This window comes from Babylonia areolata, chromosome 7 (genome assembly GCF_041734735.1).
Source record: "Babylonia areolata isolate BAREFJ2019XMU chromosome 7, ASM4173473v1, whole genome shotgun sequence".
NCBI classification, from domain to species: domain Eukaryota; kingdom Metazoa; phylum Mollusca; class Gastropoda; order Neogastropoda; family Buccinidae; genus Babylonia; species Babylonia areolata.
The window spans coordinates 26,944,199-26,966,698 of record NC_134882.1 but is presented as its reverse complement, the minus strand read 5'-3'; the positions used below and the strand labels follow the sequence as shown (position 1 = coordinate 26,966,698).

General features: G+C 48.1%; 1 protein-coding gene across 3 annotated transcripts in view; it reads right to left on the bottom strand.

Moving 5' to 3' along the window:
- LOC143283931 (uncharacterized) overlaps nt 1-22,500 on the bottom strand; it is a 160,698-nt gene that overhangs the window by 106,244 nt on the left and 31,954 nt on the right. For all 3 annotated transcript variants that reach the window (XM_076590375.1, XM_076590371.1, XM_076590372.1), the window contains exon 2: nt 18,936-19,052. The gene's annotated coding sequence lies outside the window, so the exon portion shown is untranslated. The remainder of the gene's footprint in view (nt 1-18,935; nt 19,053-22,500) is intronic.

Below are 22,500 nucleotides of genomic sequence, written 5' to 3'. Positions count from 1 at the left end.
GGCTGTCACAAGCAGCGAGCCCCCCCCCCCCCCCATGGCCCAGTGGTTAAACAGCCTTCCACTCCCAACACGAGGGCCCTGGGTTCCAATCCTGGTATCGTCTCTTTAATTAAAGGTGGAATTTTTTTCCCCCAGTTCTCGTTGCCATGGGTTCTTTGTCAGTGCGCCAAGTGTGGGCTGCACACGGGACCTCGGTTTATTGTCTTATCCAAACAACTAGACGCTTTGTGCGATTTTCCAGTCAAACTTGGGAGAAAGGGCTGAGAGCGGGACTCGAACCCAGACCCTCACGGACTCTGTACTGGCAGACGAGCGTCTCAACATTATATATATATATATATGATAGTCAGTCGTGTCCGACTATGACCATCAGAACAGCAGAGGAGGCAACTGCTGTTCCGACTAATTGGGCTAGAATTTGATGATAGTGGAGAGTGTCTTGTCCAAGTTACATCCCCACTCTCTCGGCCAAGAGGGTTTTAGGACAGTCGGCGTTGGGATGGTTCCCAAAAGGCCATCTAGCCCACAAGGCTGCAGCACTAAGAGCCTGTGCAATTTTGTCTCCTAGTTTGAGAGTCATAATCCTTCACAAAAAGACTAAGCTGTAAAAGATTTCCCATTGACTGGAAAAACCATTGATAATACAGCTCTCACTTTGCTGTTGGCCCAAATGTAAACTGATGTCAATCTGTGATATAAGCATTATATACATCACTGAAAGCGGAGTACTGCTGCCCATGTGGCGGGGATAAAAACGGCGACACACGTAAAAGCCCACTCGTTCATACAAGTGAAGGAATGAACTTCAGGATATGGCTGATGTGAGCGGACACTGACGTGCTGCTAGAAATGATGATAATAATAATAATGATAATGATGATGATAACAGCAACAGCAACAACAACAACAACAATAATAATAATAATAATAATAATAATATGATGATGATGATGATGATGATGATGATGATGATGATGATGATGATGATGATGATGATGATGATGATAATAATAATAATAATAATATAATGATGATGATGATGATGATGCTAATAATAATAATGATACTAATTATAGTAACAAGAATAATAATAATAACAACAACAATAACAGCAACAGCAAAAGAATCCACAAACCCCACCCAATACAATATCAATATAGGCCAACACATCTGTCAATAAACATGTATGGCTCACACACAAAGTACAAACATCTTGCCATAGAGGACAAGCATGAGTTATTGTCCGAGAGTAAACTCAACGAACACACAGAGAGAGAGAGAGAGAGAGAGAGAGAGAGAGAGAGAGACAGACAGACAGACAGACAGACAGACGGACAGACAGCCGGAGAAAGAGAGAGACAGACAGAGAGACAGTGTTTGAGAGCTGTGTTCATTGGAGTTCAATATCACGTGACCGCCTAATGTCAACAGTCTGCCAAAGACACCCCCCCCCCCCACCCCCCCGCCACCCACTCTCCCCCTCCCGCCCCCCACCGCTCCCCCTTGAAACACCAGACAAAACCTCAACCCCAGACTGACAACCAGGACCTCATCCCTCATCAGACAGCCAGGAACACACACACCCAGGCCCCCCTGGGAACGCCAGATGGACCTCATCCAGGACTCCACCTCCCCCAAAACAACCCAAACCCTTCACAACACCAAGACCCCAGCACTGCTGAACAACTTGGCCTTCAATGTGGCCCCTTTAATCTTTCAGCTGTTCGTGTCAAAAGGTCTGTGGCGTGTGTGTCTCTTGTCTTTCTTTGCCTTCTGTCAGCTGGAGTTTCCCCGGTAGTGAGTGTCCGCATCGACTGGTGTGTATGTATTCTTGAACGAGGAACGTACTTGCTGACCGGGGTAGGGCAGGGGTGGAGGGGGTGGTCGTGGGGGGGCTATGCGAGGGAGGGACGGGGGGGAACAACAGTGAAGACAGAATGCTTATCTGCCCTCATTACCCAATGTTCACACTGCTACAACTACGACTATACTGTTGCTGCTGCTTCTACTGCCGCTGCTGCTGCTGGAAGAAGAAGAAAAGATACATACATGTATACAGACACCAGAACTGCTATTGGAGATAGTATGACAACACACACACACACACACACACACACACACACACACACACACACACACACACACACACACACACACACACACGACTTGCTTCTGCATCAAATCGGGTGAGAGTGATAGATGGATGTACGCACCTTCACCCTTGTAAACGCGTACAGAGATCTGCCAAATCAACAATAATGTATACATTTACCGTTCTAAAACGGTATGGCCACACACACACACACACACACACACACACACACACACACACACACACACACACACACACACACACACACACACACACACACACACACACACACACAACCTGTAACACCAACACACACACACAACAACAACAACAACAACAACACACACACAACCTGTGAAGCCAACACACACACACACACACACACACACACACACACACACGCACACACACACACTTTTATCAAATCTTTCGCATATGAAACATTTTCAAAAGAAGAAGCTATTTGAGTTCACAAAAAGATTTTGCTAAAAGAGCTAAGACGATACAGTCGATGACATCCATTAATACATTTGCATCAGACATCATTAGTGATACGGAATCAAAAGACAAGCAAATTGCAAAAGTACCTACTTTTTCACCAGTCCCTGAATGGGAGCAGTGTAAAGCTACCTGTGACATGGATTATACAGATTTATCCAAGAACCAGTCACCATTTTTGTTAAAACCTGAAGTGCTCTCACATATAGAAAATCAATATTCAAATTATCTAAAAATATACACAGACGGATCTGTTCTAGAAGATTGTAATTCAGGAGTGGCCTTTGTAATTCCTTCATTTAGAATAGAAAAATTATACTATATTGGTAGACAATATTCCATTTTCACAGCTGAACTTGTAGCCATACTTATGGCCATAAATTATATTTCAGACATTCCGAAAACTGTAAGTGAAATTTTATTATGTGTAGACTCAAAGTCAGAATTACAAGCTATAGAATCTCCAAATTCAAAGAAGCGAATTGAGATGACAATGGAAATAAAACATATTATTCACCAACTGACAAAACAGGGCATTAAAATAACTTTCTGTTGGGTACCTTCGCACTGTGGAATATCTTCAAATGAGTGGGTAGACCAAGCAGCTAGAATAGCAGCACGTAATTTCGAAGGCGCAATACAACTTGACATCCAGTTAGATCTACATGAATGCATTAGCTGTATAGAAAATGTATCACATGCATTCCCTTTCCTTTATACACTACTTTACTCCTTTCCGTCTAAAAACACTTATAGTGAATAGACGTTAAACTGAAGAAAACACACACACACACACACACACACACACACACACACTGTGTACATTACAGACTAACCAATGGTTCAATAATGAGGTCCAACACAAAGCCATGGTGCACACAGTGTGGATGACGCAGTGTGACAACAGCTGGCGTATGTCACGTGCAGTTCTCACCTTGAGAAGGCCAATAACCATTACCCTTATCACTGTGTGTGTGTGTGTGTGTGTGTGTGTGTGTGTGTGTGTGTGTATGCGTCCGTGCGTGTGTGTATGTGTGTGTGTGTGTGTATGCGTGCGTGTGACAGTATGCGTGCACGTGTGTGTGTGTGCGTTTGTATGTGTGTGTGTGTGTGTGTGCGTGCATGCGTGCGTGTGTGCGTGCGTGTGTGTGTTTGTGTATGTGTGTGTGTGTTTGTGTTTGTGCGTGTTTGTGTGTGTGTCACTATGTATGTTTGTGTGTGTGTGTGTGTGTGTGTGTGTGTGTGTGTGTGTGTGCAAGCGCACATTATTATGTGCATGCAAGTTTGTGTGTACACACTTTTATGTGTGCATGTGTGTCCACGTATGTGCGTTTGTGTGTCAGTGTCGGTCTGTGCGTGCCTCTGTATGTGTGTGTGTGTGCGTGCGTGAGCGCACGCGCGCGTGTGCGTGCGTGCGTGCTCGCGCGCGCGTGTGTTTGTGTGTGTGTTTGTGTGTGTGTGTGTCTGACGCCTGTACTCGCAAGAGACAGACGGACTGATTCATACAGAGAGGTGTTGGGGTGCACACAGACAGACGGACAGATACATACAGAGAGGTGTTGGGGTGCACACAGACAGACGGACAGATACATACAGAGAGGTGTTGGGGTGCACACAGACAGACGGACAGACACATACAGAGAGGTGTTGGGGTGCACACAGACAGACGGACAGATACATACAGAGAGGTGTTGGGGTGCACACAGCAGACGGACAGACACATACAGAGAGGTGTATGGGGTGCACACAGACCAGACGGGCAGATACATACAGAGAGGTGTTGGGCGTGCACACAGACAGACAGACAGACACATACAGAGAGGTGTTGGGGTGCACACAGACAGACGGGACAGACACATACAGAGAGGTGTTGGGGTGCACACAGACAGACGGGCAGATTACATACAGAGAGGTGTTGGGGTGCACACCAGACAGACAGACAGACACATACAGAGAGGTGTTGGGGTGTGCACACAGACAGACGGACAGATACATACAGGGAGGTGTTGGGGTGCACACAGACAGACAGACAGACACAATACAGAGAGGTGTTGGGGTGCACACAGACAGACGGACAGACACATACAGAGAGGTGTTGGGGTGCACACAGACAGACGGACAGATACATACAGAGAGGTGTTGGGGTGCACACAGACAGACGGACAGACACATACAGAGAGGTGTTGGGGTGCACAGAGACAGACGGACAGATACATACAGAGAGGTTGTTGGGGTGCACACAGACAGACGGACAGATACATACAGAGAGAGGTGTTGGGGTGCACACAGACAGACAGGGACAGACACATACAGAGAGGTGTTGGGGTGCACACAGACAGACGGACAGACACATACAGAGAGGTGTTGGGGTGCACACAGACAGACAGACAGACACATACAGAGAGGTGTTGGGGTGCACACAGACAGACGGACAGATACATACAGAGAGGTGTTGGGGTGCACACAGACAAACGGACAGATACATACAGAGAGGTGTTGGGGTGCACAGAGACAGACGGAGGCAGGAAGAGACAGAGGGAAACACTACGCATTATCATTGTATGACTTCTTGTTTGTCGCAACAGACTTCTCTGTGTGAAATTCGGGCTGCTCTCCCCAGGGATAGCGCGTCTCTACACTGAGAGCACCACCCCCCCACCCCCCTTTTTTTTCCTACCTGCAGTTTTTATGTTTCCCTATCGAAGGGGATTTTTCTATAGAATTTTGCCAGGGGACAACCCTTTTGTTGCCGTGGGTTCTCTTACGTGCGCAAAGTGCATGCTGCACACGGGACCTCGGTTTATCGTCTCATCCGAATGACTATCGTCCAGTCCAGACCACCACTCAAGGTCTAGTAGAGGGGGAGAAAATACTGGCGACTCTGCCGGGATTCGAACCAGTGCGCTCAGATTCTCTCGCTTCCTAGGCGGACGCGTTACCTCTAGGCCATCACTCCACGTGTGTTCGAATCCCGGTCAAGGCGCCAAGTAGGTAAACTCGGGTGGGTTTTATTTGTTTGTTTGTTTGGGTTTTTTGTTGTTGTTTTTTTAATCCGATCAACATACTTGTAAACCTGTTAGTGCCTGAATCCACTTTGTGTGTACACACATGCAGAAAAAAAAGTAAACACGCAAGTTAAAGATGTCATAATCCACGTCAGTATCCGGTGGGTTATAGAAAAAACAACAACAACTACAACAAAACAACATGAACAACAACAACAAAAATAAATAAATAAATAAAATATATAATAAACGCAAGCATACCCATCAAGCACACCCCCGAAAACGGAGTATGGCTACCCATGTGGCGGGGTAAAAACGGCCTGACACGTAAAAGCCCACCCGTAGATCTGTACTACTGAAAGTGGGAGTTACAGCCCATGAACGTAGAAGAAGGAGACGCATATTATTACCCCCATGTTATCACTGCATGCATCAACAACCTGGCTATCGTTACACACACACACACACACACACACACACACACACACACACATCCCCTAACAACCCTCCACCCCCACCCCTCTGCTCCACCCTTAGTGTTCGTTTATTAGAGTGTTGTTGACGGTTACAGCAGGGAGAGTGAAGGAGGGATGAAAGGAATGGAGAGAGAGAGAGAGAGAGAGAGAGAGAGAGAGAGAGGGAGGGGGAGGGAGCTAGCAGTGGGGGAGGGACGGGGGTACCGTCTCGAACGGCCAGTGACCCCTGATGTGAATGGAGTTGGCATGGAACCTCTGGAGTGGCCATTCACTAACACAAACACACACACACACACACACACACACACACACACACAGAGAGAGAGACACGCACACACACACACACACACACACACACACACACACACACACACACACACTGTCCTGTTTCAGGGGAAGTTATCGTGGTCTCAGAACTAACCACCTCTGTCAGACAGTCCATTGTGTGGGTCCCTGTGGGGGGGACAGGGTTCATGATGTTTGTGTGGGGCGGGGGGAGAGTTCCGGGGACAGGGGGGTGCGTGCGTGCGTGCTTGCATGGGTGTGTGTGTGTGTGTGTGTGTGTGTGTGTGTGTGTGTGTGTGTGTGTGTACTGTACTGTACACGCATGTATATGATATCTATAAATATAAAAATACGATTATAATGTACACACACACACACACACACACACACACACACACACCCATGCAAGCACGCACGCACGCACCCCCCTGTCCCCGTGTGTGTGTGTGTGTGTGTGTGTGTGTGTGTGTGTGTGTGTGTGTGTGTACATTATAATCGTATTTTTATATTTATAATCTCTGCTATTGTGAGTTCCTGTCTTTGTGACTGTGTTTGATAGTTCCTGTCTCTGTCACTGTGTCTGTGAGTTCCTGTCTGTGTCACTGTCTGTGTCACTGTGTCTGTGAGTTCCTGTCTGTGTCACTGTCTGTGTCACTGTCTCTGCCATTCTGCCCTCCATCCTCTTTCAGTGTGTGTGTGTGTGTGTGTGTGTGTGTGTGTGTGTGTGTGTGTGTGTGTGTGTGTGTACATTATAATCGTATTTTTATATTTATAGATATCATATACATGCGTGTACAGTACAGTACACACACACACACACACACACACACACACACACACACACACACACACACACACACACTGAAAGAGGATGGAGGGCAGAATGGCAGAGACAGTGACACAGACAGTGACACAGACAGGAACTCACAGACACAGTGACAGAGACAGTGACACAGACAGGAACTCACAGACACAGTGACAGAGACAGGAACTATCAAACACAGTCACAAAGACAGGAACTCACAATAGCAGAGATTGGAACTCACAATAACAGAGATTGGAACTCACAATAACAGAGACAGGAATTCACAGTGACAGAGACAGGAACTCACAATGACAGAGATTGGAACTCACAATGACAGAGACAGGAACTATCAAACACAGTCACAAAGATAGGAACTCACAGTGACAGAGACAGGAACTATCAAACACAGTCACAAAGACAGGAACTCACAGTGACAGAGACAGGAACTCACAATGACAGAGACAGGAACTATCAAACACAGTCACAAAGACAGGAACTCACAATGACAGAGACAGGAACTATCAAACACAGTCACAAAGTAAGGGAACTCACAGTGACAGAGACAGGAACTCACAATGACAGAGACAGGAACTCACAATGACAGAGACAGGAACTATCAAACACAGTCACAAAGACAGGAATTCACAGTGACAGAGACAGGAACTCACAATGACAGAGACAGGAACTCACAATGACAGAGACAGGAACTATCAAACACAGTCACAAAGACAGGAACTCACAGTGACAGAGACAGGAACTCACAGTCACAGAGACAGGAACTCACAATGACAGAGACAGGAACTCACAATGACAGAGACAGGAACTATCAGACACAGTCACAGAGACAGGAACTCACAATGACAGAGACAGGAACTATCAGACACAGTCACAGAGACAGGAACTCACAATGACAGAGACAGGAACTATCAGACACAGTCACAGAGACAGGAACTCACAATGACAGAGACAGGAACTATCAAACACAATGACAGAGACAGGAACTATCAAACACAATGACAGAGACAGGAACTCACAATGACAGAGACAGGAACTAACAGTGACAGAGACAGGAACTCACAGTGACAGAGACAGGAACTCACAGTGACAGAGACAGGAATTCACAATGACAGAGACAGGAACTCAAACACACAGTGACAGAGAGAGAGAGAGAAAAAATCAAACAACAAACGGGCGAGGTCGAAGACTGATGACATCACGAGGTCAATGACCTCTGTGACCTGACACTGACCGACTGCTCGCTTTTACCAGCTGACCCCAAGGTCCTGACCAGGTCACCCACCCCGTGCACTAACTGTTGTCAGGCCGGCCCAACACTACCTCAGACCGGCCCAACACTACCTCAGACCGGCCCAACACTACCTCAGACCGGCCATTAGACCGGCCCAACACTGCCTCAGACCGGCCCAACACTGCCTCAGACCGGCCCAACACTGCCTCAGACCGGCCATTAGACCGGCCCAACACTGCCTCAGACCGGCCCAACACTACCTCAGACTGGCCATTAGACCGGCCCAACACTGCCTCAGACCGGCCATTAGACCGGCCCAACACTACCTCAGACCGGCCATTAGACCGGCCCAACACTGCCTCAGACCGGCCATTAGACCGGCCCAACACTACCTCAGACCGGCCATTAGACCGGCCCAACACTGCCTCAGGCCGGCCCAACACCGATTCTGCCATCAGGCCAGTCCAGCATTGCTTAGATATTACCTCAACAACTTGCCCACACTTTCAAAAGGGCAGGCCCATTTTCTGCCCATGGATACCACCGTCAGACCGACCAGTCCAACACTGCCCAAACTATCACAGGCCAGTCCAACACTGCCCAAACTATCACAGGCCAGTCCAACACTGCCCAAACTATCACAGGCCAGTCCAACACTGCCCAAACTATCACAGGCCAGTCCAACACTGCCCAAACTATCACAGACCAGTCCAACACTGCCCAAACTATCACAGGCCAGTCCAACACGGTCCAAACTATCACAGTCCAGTCCAACACTGCCCAAACTATCACAGGCCAGTCCAACACTGCCCAAACTATCACAGTCCAGTACAACACTGCCCAAACTATCACAGGCCAGTCCAACACGGTCCAAACTATCACAGGCCAGTCCAACACTGCCCAAACTATCACAGGCCAGTCCAACACTGCCCAAACTATCACAGGCCAGTCCAACACTGCCCAAACTATCACAGGCCAGTCCAACACTGCCCAAACTATCACAGTCCAGTCCAACACTGTCCAAACTATCACAGGCCAGTCCAACACTGCCCAAACTATCACAGGCCAGTCCAACACTGCCCAAACTATCACAGACCAGTCCAACACTGCCCAAACTATCACAGGCCAGTCCAACACGGTCCAAACTATCACAGTCCAGTCCACTGCCCAAACTATCACAGTCCAGTCCAACACTGCCCAAACTATCACAGGCCAGTCCAACACTGCCCAAACTATCACAGTCCAGTCCAACACTGCCCAAACTATCACAGTCCAGTCCAACACTGCCCAAACTATCACAGGCCAGTCCAACACGGTCCAAACTATCACAGGCCAGTCCAACACTGTCCAAACTATCACAGGCCAGTCCAACACTGCCCAAACTATCACAGTCCAGTCCAACACTGCCCAAACTATCACAGGCCAGTCCAACACGGTCCAAACTATCACAGGCCAGTCCAACACTGCCCAAACTATCACAGGCCAGTCCAACACTGCCCAAACTATCACAGTCCAGTCCAACACTGTCCAAACTATCACAGGCCAGTCCAACACTGCCCAAACTATCACAGGCCAGTCCAACACTGCCCAAACTATCACAGGCCAGTCCAACACTGCCCAAACTATCACAGGCCAGTACAACACTGCCCAAACTATCACAGGCCAGTCCAACACTGCCCAAACTATCACAGGCCAGTCCAACACTGCCCAAACTATCACAGGCCAGTCCAACACTGCCCAAACTATCACAGGCCAGTCCAACACTGCCCAAACTATCACAGTCCAGTCCAACACTGTCCAAACTATCACAGGCCAGTCCAACACTGCCCAAACTATCACAGGCCAGTCCAACACTGCCCAAACTATCACAGGCCAGTCCAACACGGTCCAAACTATCACAGGCCAGTCCAACACTGCCCAAACTATCACAGTCCAGTCCAACACTGCCCAAACTATCACAGGCCAGTCCAACACGGTCCAAACTATCACAGGCCAGTCCAACACTGCCCAAACTATCACAGTCCAGTCCAACACTGTCCAAACTATCACAGGCCAGTCCAACACTGCCCAAACTATCACAGGCCAGTCCAACACTGCCCAAACTATCACAGGCCAGTCCAACACTGCCCAAACTATCACAGACCAGTCCAACACTGCCCAAACTATCACAGGCCAGTCCAACACGGTCCAAACTATCACAGGCCAGTCCAACACGGTCCAAACTATCACAGGCCAGTCCAACACTGCCCAAACTATCACAGACCAGTCCAACACTGCCCAAACTATCACAGGCCAGTCCAACACTGCCCAAACTATCACAGACCAGTCCAACACTGCCCAAACTATCACAGGCCAGTCCAACACTGCCCAAACTATCACAGGCCAGTCCAACACTGCCCAAACTATCACAGGCCAGTCCAACACGGTCCAAACTATCACAGGCCAGTCCAACACTGCCCAAACTATCACAGTCCAGTCCAACACTGCCCAAACTATCACAGGCCAGTCCAACACGGTCCAAACTATCACAGGCCAGTCCAACACTGCCCAAACTATCACAGTCCAGTCCAACACTGTCCAAACTATCACAGGCCAGTCCAACACTGCCCAAACTATCACAGTCCAGTCCAACACTGCCCAAACTATCACAGGCCAGTCCAACACTGCCCAAACTATCACAGGCCAGTCCAACACTGCCCAAACTATCACAGTCCAGTCCAACACTGCCCAAACTATCACAGGCCAGTCCAACACTGCCCAAACTATCACAGACCAGTCCAACACTGCCCAAACTATCACAGGCCAGTCCAACACGGTCCAAACTATCACAGGCCAGTCCAACACGGTCCAAACTATCACAGGCCAGTCCAACACTGCCCAAACTATCACAGACCAGTCCAACACTGCCCAAACTATCACAGGCCAGTCCAACACTGCCCAAACTATCACAGGCCAGTCCAACACTGCCCAAACTATCACAGGCCAGTCCAACACTGCCCAAACTATCACAGACCAGTCCAACACTGCCCAAACTATCACAGGCCAGTCCAACACTGCCCAAACTATCACAGGCCGGACTACAGTGATCAAGGAGTGAGACTGAACAATGACAGTCAAGAACGGCAGGCAGCTTCAACTCTCAGCAACAGCAACAACTCTCACCTACATCCAAAGGGTGGGTTGGAGGGGGAGAGGCGGGGTGCGGGGGGGGGGGAGAGTTGGAGAGGGGGGGGGGGCGGGGGAGGGGGGGGGCGACACCACCACAACCACAAGTAAACACTTCAACGATGGCTGGAGATGACACAGTACTGATGACCGGTTGAGAACAGCTTCCGATACGGTAATATATATATATATTTTGGAGGTGTGTTATATAATTATGATTCTCAGTGTTCTGTGACATCACTTGCTGAAGTCATCTATCATTCAGCTGTTGAGGGGCTCAATGTCCGGCCTGTATCAGACATGAAGGCCCAACACTCGGCTTATATCACAGATTGACCTAAGTTTACATTTGGGCCAACTGCAAAGTGAGAGCTGTATTATCAATGTTCTCTCCAGTCAATGGGAAACCATTTACAGCTTAGTCTTTTGTGAAGGACTATGACTCTCAAACTAGGAGACAAAATTGCACTGGCTCTTAGTGCTGCAGCCTTGTGGGCTAGTTGGCCTTTGGGAACCATCCCAACGCCGACTGTCCTAAAACCCTCTTGGCCGAGAGAGTGGGGATATACTTGGGCAAGACACTCTCCACTATAATCAAATTCTAGCCCAAAGCTTCCTCTGCTGTTCTGATGGTCATAGTCGGACACGACTATCATATATATATATATCAGACACTGACTTCAGCTTACAGCTGGGCCAGCACCACAGTGACAACCGAATGATCAATGGTGATATTTGTATGCGTGCGTGCGTGCGTGCGTGCGTGTGTGTGTGTGTGTGTGTGTGTGTGTGTGTACGTGTGTGCGTACGTGCGTGGCTGAATGAAAGATGTTTGAAAGCGTAGTGTCAAAATCACCTAGTTGTGAACTGACAATAAAGCAAAGAGATGGAGATGAACAGTTTCGGTAAGAGACACGAACTTGAACCCTAACCACGACAGCACCTCTGACCACTGCAGTGGGAGACAGAGCTCTCCTGACAGGAGTCGTGTGGCCGTGTGGTCCATACCACCCGTCCTCAAACTACAACAGTTTCTACAACAGGGAGTGAACACACACACACACACACATACACACTCGCGAGCACGCACGGACGCACTCGCAAGCGTACGCGCACACACACATACACATTCAAACACACACACACACACACACACACACACACACACTCGCGAGCACGCACGGACGCACTCGCAAGCGTACGCACGCACACATACACATTCAAACAAACACACACACACACACACACACACACACACACACACACACATACACTTGCACCACCGACGCGGGTAACTCTGGTGTGAACCTTTCTTCCAAAGCAGACAACAGACCTGAGAACATCGAAAGAAAGCAGAAAAACGAGAACACAACAGTTCACCCACAAAGCGCTTCATGATGACTGTAAAGACTAACACTGCCTTCATGATGACTGTAAAGACTAACACTGCCTTCATGATGACTGTAAAGACTAACACTGCCTTCATGATGACTGTAAAGACTAACACTGCACAAGGAGACTGAACAGCAACAACTGGGTGATCTGTTGTGACGTCCACATTTCCAACGTGTGTGTGTGTGTGTGTGTGTGTGTGTGTGTGTTCCTCTTTTTCCGTGCGTTCGTGGGCAGCAGCTTCAAAAGTTCTCTCCTATGTATGGTTTGACTTTTACACGTGTGCATGACCGTTTCTGCTCCGCCATGTGTGCAGACAGGACACAGGTCAAGATGAAGCAAAGAGACGCTGAGAGAGACCTAGGAGTTATCGTTGACTCAAAGCTAGCATTCAGGGAACAGGTGGCCCAGTCCACAGCGAAGGCAAATAGGATAGTGGGTGTGATTAGAAGATCATCTGAACACCTCAATGGGAAAATATTTGTCCAGCTGTACAAGAGTTTAGTGCGCCCATTACTTGAATGTGGGCACTGTGTGTGGCAGCCTACGCATAAGTCATTATGCAGTGACATTGAGGATGTTCAGCGCAGAGCAACAAAACTGCTATCACGCCTGAAAGACAAACCCAATCAGGAGAGACTGCGTGAACTAAAATTACCATGCTTGGAACACAGGAGGCTCCGTGGAGACACTATTGAGGTATACACTGAAATACTTGCATGGGTTTTACTCAGTCTCTCGACCTAGCTTCAAACTGGCGTCCACACGTGATCTCAGAGGCAATGCTTTGAAATTAGAGAAACACCAGTGCCTGCTTAAGCAAACTACTTCTCTGAAAGAGTTGTTAACACCTGGAATGGTTTACCAGACTCTGTGGTGACGGCACCATCTGTTGACTCTTTTAAAAGCCGTCTGGACAGCTACTGGACTGAGCTACCTTCAGTGTATGTTCCTGCCTGCCAGTGTTAACCACCACCTTTGTACTTGCCATTGCCCGCACGTCGCGTACACATAAGTAAATAGATCTCGGACGACGAACAGGCCCTTGACGGGGCCTCAACCGTCTGATAGTCAAGTCAAGTCAAGTCAAGTCAGCCATCCTCCATTTGCGGGAGTCTGTATGCCCGGTAAGTTCCTGTTTCCATAGCCTACCGAACAGTGACACGGATTCCATGTACACTGATGTGCATATTTGATCTTGTGCATGTGTACACGTGTTCCTGTTTCCATAGCCTACCGAACAGTGACACGGATTCCAGGTACTCTGATGTGCATGTTGATCTTGTGCATGTGTACACGCGCGGAAAAAGGTTCAGGCTGCATGATGTGACATGGGAGACTGGTTGAAAAAAAAAAAAAAACACCCTTTAACCTGCCAGGCACCGTGAGTGGGATTCGAACTGGGGCCCCTCACAATGTCTAACGCTTTTAACCACACTGTTGTCTCGGCCCGTCAGCATGTGTGTGGGAGAATGGGGTGTGTTGTGTGTGTGTGTGTGCGTGTGTGTGTGTGTGTGTGTGTGTGTGTGTGTGTGTGTGTGTGGTGTGAGACACCTCACTGAGATCAGACAGAGCTTACAGGTCAGGGTGTCAGTGAAGGGCTGTCACCTCACTGAGATCACACACAACTTACAGGTCAGGGTGTCAGTGAAGGGCTGTCACCTCACTGAGATCACACACAGCTTACAGGTCAGGGTGTCAGTGAAGGGCTGTCACCTCACTGAGATCACACAGAGCTTACAGGTCAGGGTGTCAGTGAAGGGCTGTCACCTCACTGAGATCACACACAACTTACAGGTCAGGGTGTCAGTGAAGGGCTGTCACCTCACTGAGATCACACACAGCTTACAGGTCAGGGTGTCAGTGAAGGGCTGTCACCTCACTGAGATCAGACAGAGCTTACAGGTCAGGGTGTCAGTGAAGGGCTGTCACCTCACTGAGATCACACACAGCTTACAGGTCAGGGTGTCAGTGAAGGGCTGTCACCTCACTGAGATCACACACAGCTTACAGGTCAGGGTGTCAGTGAAGGGCTGTCACCTCACTGAGATCAGACAGAGCTTACAGGTCAGGGTGTCAGTGAAGGGCTGTCACCTCACTGAGATCACACAGAGCTTACAGGTCAGGGTGTCAGTGAAGGGCTGTCACCTCACTGAGATCAGACAGAGCTTACAGGTCAGGATGTCAGTGAAGGGCTGTCACCTCACTGAGATCACACAGAGCTTACAGGTCAGGGTGTCAGTGAAGGGCTGTCACCTCACTGAGATCACACAGAGCTTACAGGTCAGGGTGTCAGTGAAGGGCTGTCACCTCACTGAGATCACACAGAGCTTACAGGTCAGGGTGTCAGTGAAGGGCTGTCACCTCACTGAGATCAGACAGAGCTTACAGGTCAGGGTGTCAGTGAAGGGCTGTCACCTCACTGAGATCACACACAGCTTACAGGTCAGGGTGTCAGTGAAGGGCTGTCACCTCACTGAGATCACACACAGCTTACAGGTCAGGGTGTCAGTGAAGGGCTGTCACCTCACTGAGATCACACAGAGCTTACAGGTCAGGGTGTCAGTGAAGGGCTGTCACCTCACTGAGATCACACACAGCTTACAGGTCAGGGTGTCAGTGAAGGGCTGTCACCTCACTGAGATCACACAGAGCTTACAGGTCAGGGTGGGTGTCAGTCATTGTTCTGTACAGACTTCATCCTCTGTGAACTACGTTACTTTCGATCAGGAAATTCACTTGCACCAATGGCCAGAGGACACAGAGTAGTAACTGCATATCCAATTCACGCCACACTGATGTATTCATGTCACCCAGGTTCAGCAGTCAAGGGGTTAAATTCTTCAGTCAGAAAAGCCACTTCATGACGCGCTGTGTTCCACACAGAGTGCTACAGCACGCTTGTCTGCCGTGTCCTGCATTGTCTGTATTTATGTGTGAATAATACTGTTTCACAATATAACCATCTCCTTAAAAGTCACTTTGTTTGTACCCCCCCCCCTCTCTCTCTCTCTCTCTGTCCCTCTCTCTCTCCATCTCTCTTTCTCTCTCTCTGTCCCCCCCCCTCTCTCTCCCTTTACTCCCTCTCTCACCCTCCTCCTCCACCCCCTCTCTCACCACTAGTCGGAATTGTTTTCTCCTCCCCCCTCTCTTATTTTTTTTCTCTCTCTCTTTCACCTCCCTCCTCCATTCCCCCACCCTCTCTCTCACCACTGGCCAAGTTGTTCTTTCCCTCTTCTCACCCCACCCCCTCTCTCTCTTCCCCCTCTTCCCCCCCCCCTCTCTCTCTCTCCCTCCTCCTCCATTCCCCACTCTCTCTCACCACTGGCCAAGTTGTTCTTTCCCTCTTCTCACCCCACCCCCTCTCTCTCTCTTCCCCCTCTTCCCCCCCCCCTCTCTCTCCCTCCTCCTCCATTCCCCACTCTCTCTCACCACTGGCCAAGTTGTTCTCTCCCTCCCCCCCACCCCCCTCTTCCCCCTCCTCCTCTCTCTCTCCCCTCTCTCTCCCATCCCATCTCTCTCCCACCCTCTCCTCCCTCCACTCCTCCTATTTCCCTCTTTCTCCCTCTCTCTCTCCCTCTCCCTTCCTATCTCCCTTCCTTCTCTCCTCCTTTCTCTCTCCTCTCTCTCTCTTTCTCCTCTCTCTCTCTCCTCCTCCTCCACCCTCCTCTCCATTCCCCCCTTACTCTCACCACTGGCCAAGTTGTTCTCTTCCCTGCCCCCACCCCCCCTCCTCTATTCTTCCCCCTCTTCTCTCTCTCCCCTCTCCCTCTCCTCCTCCCTCCCTCCTCACCCTCCCCCCACCCCCTTCTCTCACCACTGGGCCAAGGTGTTGTTCTCTCCAATACTCCCACCCCTATCCTTACGTGTGTCTGACACCCAGCTATTATCTCACTCACCACACGTCCCTCACACCACGCACACCGCACACAACCCTCCTACACCCACACCCCACAGACACACGCCACATATAATACCAGCGTGAAAGAGGGGTGCTGTTGATATCTTCCGAGGAAGAAGTATGCGAATGTCGTGCGAGCCCGTGGGCGTATCTGTGTACGCTTGTGTGCGTAAGAGAGGGACAGACAGAGCGAGAGACAGAGAGACAGAATTCAGATAGAGTGAGATGGGTGAAAAGGAAAGAGAAAATGACAGACAGACAGACAGACACAACAGTCCGCATGACAGACAAGACACAGACAGACAAGACACAGACAGACAGACAGACAGGCAAGACAATACACAGATAGACAAACAGAAACAGCAGTTAGCATGACAGACAGACAGACAGACAGACACAACAGTAACCATGACAGACAGACACACACACACAACAGTAACCATGACAGACAGACACAGCAGTAACCATGACAGACAGACACAGCAGTAACCATGACAGACAGACAGACACAGCAGTAACCATGACAGACAGACAGACAGACAGACACAGCAGTAACCATGACAGACAGACACAGCAGTAACCATGACAGACAGACACAGCAGTAACCATGACAGACAGACAGACAGACACAGCAGTAACCATGACAGACAGACACAGCAGTAACCATGACAGACAGACACAGCAGTAACCATGACAGACAGACAGACAGACACAGCAGTAACCATGACAGACAGACACAGCAGTAACCATGACAGACAGACAGACAGACAGACAGACAGACACAGCAGTACCCATGACAGACAGACACAGCAGTAACCATGACAGACAGACACAGCAGTAACCATGACAGACAGACAGACAGACACAGCAGTAACCATGACAGACAGACAGACAGACACAGCAGTACCCATGACAGACAGACAGACAGACAGACAGACACAGCAGTACCCATGACAGACAGACACAGCAGTAACCATGACAGAGAGACAGACACAGCAGTAACCATGACAGACAGACACAGCAGTAACCATGACAGACAGACAGACAGACAGACAGACACAGCAGTAACCATGACAGACAAACAGACACAGCAGTAACCATGACAGACAGACACAGCAGTAACCATGACAGACAGACAGACAGACACAGCAGTAACCATGACAGACAGACAGACACAGCAGTAACCATGACAGACAGACAGACAGACACAGCAGTAACCATGACAGACAAACAGACACAGCAGTAACCATGACAGACAGACAAACAGACACAGCAGTAACCATGACAGACAGACAGACACAGCAGTAACCATGACAGACAGACAGACACAGCAGTAACAGTCTGTTGGACTTTTCTATTTATATCCGTGTTACGGCCACGGGTATAGTGACGTCATTGAGTGGATATGACGCCATTGTCTCTGTGGCCGTCACACAGTGCTTTGGGCCCAGTCTTCTTCTTCCTTATCTATGTAGGTATGGGTGTACGAACAGGTGCATGGACAGATGTATGAATAGATTTATATGTGTTCTGTTCTGTTCTGTTTGTAACTGGAAAAGATTTTTTTTCTGATGACTAAAAAAAATATATATATATTAAAAACGACGGGCGCTATAGCCGAGTGATTAAAGCGTTGGACTTTCAATCTGAGGGTTCCCGGTTCGAATCTCGGTGACGGCGCCTGGCGGATAAAGGGTGGAGATTTTTCCGCTCTCCCAGGTCAACGTATATGCAGACCTGCTTGTGCCTAAACACCTTCGCGCGTATACGCAAGCAGAGGATCAAATACGCACGTTAATAGATCCTGTAATCCATGTCAGCGTTCGGTCGGTTATGGAAACAAGAACATACCTAGCATGCACCCCCCCCGAAAACGGAGTATGGCTGCCTACATCACAGGGTAAAAACGGTCGTACACGTAAAAGCCCACTCGTGTACACGTGTACGGGTGAACGAGGGAGTTGCAGCCCACGAACGAAGAAGCAGAAGAAGAAGGAGTAAGTGGAAAATGATATCATAAAAAACGATAATGAAATGAAAGGCGCCGGCATCAGTCGGACAACTGACCTGTTCAGCAGGAAAACACGTGTTGCTCTTCCTCTTCCTCACACGAACGCTCCTCCTAATCCTCCGCTGCCTTCTCCTCCTCCTCACATTCCTCCTGGTCGCACCTCGATCAGCGCTCTGTGCACAGAACATCACAACAGTTTATGACTCATATATATATATATATATATGTATGTATGTATCATTCCAACTCATTATTGTTGTTATTGCTGCACTGTGCTGAATCATTTAAGTTTCGTTTGACAAGGCAAACAACAACAAAAGTAGCACGCACACACACACACACACACACACACACACACACACACACACACACCATACACACGCACACAGTCACACACAGAACACACACACACACACACACACACACACACACACACACAGAGGTTCAGGACCGTGGTGTCAGTACAGTCCCTTCCACTGGATGGACAAAACTCGGTGCTATAACAAAACCCCGTGCCACCTGTTCGCCCCACCTCCCCCTACTCCTCCCCAGTTAACCTCCTCTTCCCAACCCCCTCCCACACCCACCCCACGACCCCTGCCCCCCAGCAGCATTCCAGGTGGGGAGTGAGGCATGGAGGATATACCTGAGGAATGCTTCAGTTTGTTTTGCTGGACTTTCATTATTGTGACAGACCTAAATCTATGGTGAGGTTTTGGAGTCAAAAGTTGAACACTTTACTGTTTCCATCCCGCCGAAAAGCTTGAATATATGATTAGAACGCGCGCTGACACTGGAGTAGCTAGATACCCTGATATATATATATATATATATATATATATATATATATATATATATATATATATATATATATATATATATAAGCACTCATCGAATAAGTGAACACACAGACCAAGAATCCTGTTTCACTGGAATACAAAAAAACAAAAATAACAAATATTTCATTTCCATCCTGATAAGCTTATGAAATATATGAACACACACACACACACACACACACACACACACACACACACACACACACACACACACACACACACAAATACGGAGAGAGACAGACAGACAGACAGACAGAGAGAGAAGTAGATGGATAGCTCGATAGAGAAATAACACATGACATACATTCCGCACTGGAATTTTAATGCCAGGTTACTATGCTCTTGGCAGCTTTTAATCTGTTCTAGGATGATGGAAACGTGATCTAACCTAATCCTTCTTCTCCTTTGTTCGTGGGCTGCAACTCCCACGTTCACTCGTATACATGTAAACAAGTGGGCTTTTACGTGTATGACCCTATGACAGACATAGGGTCTGGGCAAAATGGATTGTTGTTGATGTTATTGTTGTTTTTTTTAAACGAACGAAGACTACACAAAAAAAACAACAACAAAAAACAAAACAAAAAAACAACCTATCTCTATTGTGACCTTTTTTTCTTTTTTTTTAACTCACTCAGTACGGCCAGTCCTCTCTTCTCCTCTACATAGACCCCTCGGATGTCCAGTGGGTGTCTGAATGACTCAACCTTTAGCTTCCGGCGTCAGAATTGTGGTATTCTTTGTCAACATTCACCTCTTCAGTATAACTATAAGAGCCTTCCGCTTGCAATAGTTTGATGGTAAGTAATTGGGGTGAAACGCTGTTAACGTCGTCTCTTTCGCCGTTCGTATGGAGAGAGTTAAAATGCTATTTCTTAACCAGCTTCACAGTCCATAAGCATTTGCATCAGACCTGACAGCTGTGGTGTGTTGTTTATCAGTTTCCCGTTTCAAACAGTTCTTGGTTGTTCCAAGTGGCGATGAAAAACGCGTCAGAATCTGAGAACATGATAATGAACGATGCTGCCTCATGCTGCCAGTGACCATCAGTCCACATTGTATACTAATTACATTATTTGTATTTTGTTTGTATTTGTATTTCATTTTATCACAACAGATTTCTCTTTGTGAAATTCGGACTGCTCTCCCCAGGGAGAGCGCGTCGCTACACTACACCGCCACCCATTTTTTTGTGTATTTTTTCCTGCGTGCAGTTTCACTTGTTTTTCCTATCGAAGTGGATTTTTCTACAGAATTTTGCCAGGAACAGCTCTTTTGTTGCCGTGGGTTATTTTACGTGCGCTAAGTGCATGCTGCACATGGGACCTCGGTTTATCGTCTCATCCGAATGACTAACATCCAGACCACCACTCATGGTCCAGTGGAGGGGGAGAAAATATTGGCGGCTGAGCCGTGATTCGAACCAGCGCGCTCAGATTCTCTCGTTTCCTAAGCGGACGCGTTACCTCTAGGCCATCACTCCACATATTTACAGTTCTGTCTTTCTCAGTTCCACAAATCGGCGCTCTTCCGTGATCGCCGTTTTTATCACGTGACGACAGAGTCACACTACAATTTTTTTTTTTTTTTTAAGACTGCCGTTGTTTATTTATGCTCTTGTTTATTTATCACAAAGAGTAAGACAACTTTCTTGAATCTGCCTGCTAAATTTTGTGAAAATTGCTGTGCATTATCACTGAAAGAATACTTCTCTATTCGGATAAATTCACGACGTGCGCAATAGTCGAGTGGTTAAAGCGCTGGACTTTCAATCTGAGGGTCCTGGGTTCGAATCTCGGTCACGGCACCTAGTGGATGAAGGGTGGAGATGTTTCCGATCTCCCAGGTCAACGTACATGCAGACCTGCTGGTGCCTGAACCCCCTTCGTGTGTTTCCGCAAGCGGAAGATCAAATACGCACGTTAAATATCATGTAATCCATGTCAGCGTTCGGTGGGTTATGGAAACAAGATTATACCCAGTATGCACACCCCCGAAAACGGAGTATGGCTGCCTACATGGCGGGGTAAAAACGGTCATACACGTAAAAACCCATTCGTGTACATACGAGTGAACGTGGGAGTTGCAGCTCACGAACGAAGAAGAGGAGGATAAATTCACGTGCACACACATTGTCTCAGTGTAGTTTGTGTAGTTTTAAAACGACTTCTCAGTTCGGATGATGACTTTTAATTGTGCATTATGATATACATACACGTGTACATGTTCGTTATGCATCGTGTCATCATGCCAGTTAATTGTCGCCATGTTTTATTAGCCTGTTTAATCCTTTTGTTTCCCGCTTTTATATGTACCCTAATAGGGTCTTGTGTGATAGACATTGACCGTTGTCTGTTGACGACAAACCACAGTTTCCGCTCAAAGCGTTGTGTGTTTGCTCCAGAAGGTTTTTTTTTCTGCTCAAAATTCAAGTTGGCACTTGAAAATCAAAAAAAGAAAAATAGATTATAATAGTTCCAGTTTCTAGGAGGCGTCAAAACGCATAGATCTGAGCCATGTACGCAACACCACATCTGTTCTGTTTTGTTTTGTTTTGAATATATAACAAATTCATAACAACAATTGAATTATAACAACAGAAGAAAGAGAAACACCCGTAGGTGCTGGGGAGGACCCAGAGAAGCACTGTCTTCACCCGCCCTTGGAACAATCCCGCACCACCCTTGGGGGCCTGCGCTGTGTTCACGATGGGTGCAGGCACGCACAGGGCACTCCATTAAAAATTCAAACCATTGCAGAGGTGAGCCGGCTTCTTTTCACG